At 38.0% G+C, this 4,566-nt stretch overlaps 1 long non-coding RNA gene across 1 annotated transcript; it reads right to left on the bottom strand.

Annotated features, from left to right (window-relative positions):
• Nucleotides 1-1,497: 1,497 nt before the first annotated feature.
• On the bottom strand, nucleotides 1,498-3,375 carry LOC122278959. Its single transcript, XR_006229403.1, has 6 exons — nucleotides 3,268-3,375; nucleotides 2,978-3,162; nucleotides 2,469-2,801; nucleotides 2,287-2,350; nucleotides 2,102-2,180; nucleotides 1,498-1,947 (listed from the first exon to the last, which is right to left on the bottom strand). It is a non-coding gene; the product is annotated as an uncharacterized LOC122278959 (long non-coding RNA).
• Between the last annotated feature and the right edge of the window lie 1,191 nt (nucleotides 3,376-4,566).

Raw genomic sequence — 4,566 nt, 5'->3', positions numbered from 1 at the left:
AAGATCTAACACATTTAACGATTGATGTTCATTACGAGTATAAGGCAAACGGTGATTCTTTGCAATTTGACATGTACTACATAACACAGGAAATGGCAATAAAGAAGTAAGATGAAGCTATCCTTGTTTATTCAAAAAAGAGATAATAGGATGATTCACATGTCCAAGGCGAGTATGCCATAAATCATACGAAGCATGAAAAGATTTATTTTTGAGGAGAGAGACAAAAGCAGAGTTTCCGCGTTCAAGCGCATATAAGTCGCCATCTCCTTTACCAATTGCCACCATGCTTCCAGTTTGGCAATTCTGAACAGTGAAAAAATTATTAGTGAATGTAACGGAGAATGGAAAATCATTCGTTAATTTACCAATGGAAAAAAGATTTTTAGTGATATGAGGGACAACCAAAAACATCTAACAATTGAAGATCAGGGGAATGTGAAATTGTACCAGCGTGAGTAATGGGTAGAGATGCATTGTTCCCAACAATAACACAATCCTTACCCGTATAGGAGGTGGGCTGATCCAAATTGGATTGGGCAGAAGTCATGTGGGCCGAATCCACTGTGTCCAAATACCAATCCGAGGCCTCACTTCCAGAGAGGGACACAATGAATTGAAGGCTTCGGCAAGCTGTGCTTCAAGGGCATGACCATGGTGATTGTACCGTTGCCTGCACCGATCCACATAGTGGCCTTCCAAACAGCATATCTGGCAACACGGAGAGCGTCTACCAGAGGAGCGTCCTTGTCCTCTTCCGTGGCCACCAATGCGGCCTTGAGAGTTGCGAGAGGAGGAGTTCCTCTGATTTGGTTTCTAGGAGTTGCGATTGGAAGCAACGAACACTACAGTGGACGGAACAGCAGGCTCTAAGGATTTTTGGAAGAGCTCGAAGCTCTCTGCTTTGGGCACCAAATCTGCACAACAGGGCAAAGGGTTGAGGGCCATTTGAGCCATGGAGAAGATCAAGAATTCCAAGCCGAGGCCTTGGAGGAACCAATGCACTTTGTTGGTGCCATCAACAGCTCGGCCGATTGCATGAAGTTGATCACATATGGCCTTGAAAGCACGGGTGTACTCTGAAACCATCTTGGTGCCACGTTTCATCAGTTGCAAGTCATCTTTGAGATGGATTTCACAGTCTTTGGAGCGGTGACTGAAGGTGTTTTCTAGGGCAACCCAAACCTCGCGTCAAGTGGAGAGTCCCACAATTTCAGCCATGGCCTGCTCGGTGAGGGAGGACAGCAAAAGACTAAGCAGGGGCAAAATGGGGTGGGCGCTTAAGAGTTCCATCCACATGACCAATTAATTCTTGGCTTTCTAAGAGGGGAAGCAATTGGCTCTTCCATACGAGATAGTTGGAGGAGGAAAGTTTGATTGTAACCATGTGGATAAGAGTGTTGAAGAGGAGAAGAGTGGATGAGGGTTAGGCAACCATGGAAAGGGAGGGGGATCATGGGAGGTTAATCCACAAGGACTCTTGATACCATGTAAAGGTTTGGAAACCACCACTTGTTTCAGTAGCGAGTCATTGTATATATAGGAGTAATTACAAAGTCATAGATGGTAATTACATGTATGGAATGATTATAAATAAATGGAAAGAATATTGAGCTACTACAATTACGGGTCAATGAGTACACAAATGGAAAGCCTTAGATTAAGGCAGAGGATCCTCAACTTGATCCTCAATACACTAAATATTATTCCTTCCTCAGACTGTATTTCGCTCTTTTTGTCAGCTTCTGAATCATCAGATTCAAACTCTTTTGCATTTGATCCCGACTCCTCGCAAAGGGAAGGCAGTGATCTAAGAGAAGAAGGCAGCTTTTGGCCAGGTTTTGTTGTAATGACATTGGTCGTGCGGTTTTGACGGTCTTCCAAAATTTTGTCAAAGAATCTTCCTTGGGCTTCAATTTTAAGCTTCAAGCTGCTGCTCTTATGAACCTTCAATACGTACATAAACCAAAGAGAGATGTTATTAACCTAAATATTTATGTCCTTTTCTCTCTTGTAGTAATTCTTTTGGTTCCTGCTGATCATCACATGCTGTGGAGGCAAAAATATGGGTATGTATACGCAGATATATTTAATGACAAACCTCAAGTAATTGATGATCAGTACTCATTCGCCTTTGTACTTCCATCTGCATTTTTAGTACTTCATTGGGTTGAGCAGCACTGCAAATATTAGGCATTAATTGATCAACAGGACAAGTCCAGATTTAGGGTATTCATGAATAGAAAGCACATGAAGCTAATTTAGAGAACTTGCTTTATTACTCACGATTATTTTGTGCCGAAATGAGGCAGTATTTCTGAAATCGTTCTCCTCTCCAACTTGCCAGCTTCTATAGAAAAAAATAAATAAATAAATAAATAATTATATTTCAGAATATATAATTTAGAGAGGTTTACATGATCATACATATATGAACTATATATATATATATATATTCTTTAACTTACTACTGATCGATTCTGGAATAAATTTTGAGAGCCTGTACTTCTCGGAAAAAGGAAAAGCAGAAAGATTATCAGCATTAATAAATCTAGACTAAATGAACAAATTTTGATCTGATACTTTAACAACAGATTGGGTTAAATACCATGATCTCACCCTTAAACTATGATAAGTTACACAGATTAAATCTCAAAATTAACACATTATTTTAACACAGCGAGAGAGAGAGAGAGAGAGAGAGAGAGAGAGAGAGAGAGAGAGCTGCAAGTGGCTTTTGACATGATAAATGTTTAGGCCAGGAATGCACATGGCTTTCAGGATACCCTTTGGAGTTGCCCCTACAAAGCAGCAAAAGAGAGAAACACATATATAGTATATATCAAGTTACCGATTGAGATATTCCCACTCAATTATATACAAGAAGTACTGCACCGACAATTGTAGAGAAACAATGAAAAAATCATGCGGAAACCAAATTCGCAAATATTATGAGCTAGCGGATCGGATCACTCACTATCAGGGCCACCAAGCTTATTAACTGCCTCTACGAACCCATCATGTAGCTCTTGTGTCCACCGCAGGCGTTCTTTCCCGGAGCCATCTGATGAGCGACTCGAATAACCCATATCGGAATTGGAAAGCTGAGGCAGGCAGGCCCAAAAATTGCATGAGCAATTGCCTATCAAATAGGAGAGAATTCTACAGACAGGAATTCAGACATGATCAGAAACAGCTGTAGACAGATAAAAACAACAGAAAACATAAAACAAAAAACATAAGATATTGGCGATGGGTACTACGTACGGTTGATTGAGAGGTTTGGATGCCGTCATATGTCTGTACTTGTAGTTGTCGGAGTTAACCAAGCACAGGTTTTCCAAATCATTCAAACTAAAAACTCTTCTTTTCTCGTCTTATGTCGTTGTCTTTATGTAAAATATATCTATATATATATATATATATCTATATATTTCAAGCTATACAGTCCATTCAATCTCAGACTCTTCTTTAATTCCTTGTCTTATGCCAAAAAACTAAAAAAGACCATGCATTCTGTTAGGTTCTTAGGAGACGTTTATGTTCAAATGGGAAACACTTCCGCTGTATAATAAAATCTGGATATATACCGATTCACAAATCTGGAATATTGATCGATCATGATCATGATTGGATGCTCAGAAAAAAATAAATAAATAAATTAGTACATGATTAAGGTAATTTTGAGAGAGAGTAGTCAAAATCTGTCTATGGTCGAAACAGATCATATGATTCTATATATATCTGAAGAATAACGTGCTCGGTTAATTCGCATTCCACCAGCTACTCATATGACCTACCAAAAAATAAATGCCGACATGCCACTCAAGCGCACTATTTCCATCACCCTTAAACCATTTTTGATTTTTCTTTTTCTTTTTTCTTCAAGTTTAAATGTTGACGGGCAATACCACCTCTTCATGATGCATGGAAATTGGAAATAATCGTAAGATGATGGTGTAATATGCAATATTTTCTTTTTCAAATCATTATCATTTAGATTTTAATTTTTATATATGAATTAAAATTCACATATATTCATATAAATGTAAATGGTTGAACCAATTCTTGTCACTTTTCTTTCATTGGATTATTTATATTTCTTTCTTTTGTCTGTCTAGTTTCCTGTTTGTCCGCTTTTGCATTTTATTTACAAGACTAGTCGTTTTCTTTCTTTTCTAATCAAGACTATTCGTTTTCCTACGTATATCAAAACTTTTTTTTTTTTTTTGAGAAAAGTAAGAAGCTGTATTAATAAAAGAATAGGCAAAATGTCACGTTCAAAACAAAGAATGTCCTACACTATGTAGAATCAAGAGAAATAAGAAACTCATGTAAATTTTGGCCATTGAAACTAACAACAATAGACCAAGTACAAAGAGTTCTAAAAAAGAAAACTTTCAACTCCTTCATTGATCTCTCTTTATCCTCAAATATTCGTTCATTGCACTCTTGTCACACATACCACATAATGCATTCAGAATCATCTTCCAAATTGTCTTAATCTGGTTGTTGACTCTCAGACCTGTCCAGCTAGCAAGAACCGCCACAACTGTTTCTGGCATA

This window comes from Carya illinoinensis, chromosome 10, assembly GCF_018687715.1.
Source record: "Carya illinoinensis cultivar Pawnee chromosome 10, C.illinoinensisPawnee_v1, whole genome shotgun sequence".
NCBI classification, from domain to species: Eukaryota; Viridiplantae; Streptophyta; class Magnoliopsida; order Fagales; family Juglandaceae; genus Carya; species Carya illinoinensis.
The sequence above is the reverse complement of the archived record's forward strand: the minus strand, read 5'-3'. Positions and strand labels throughout refer to the sequence as shown.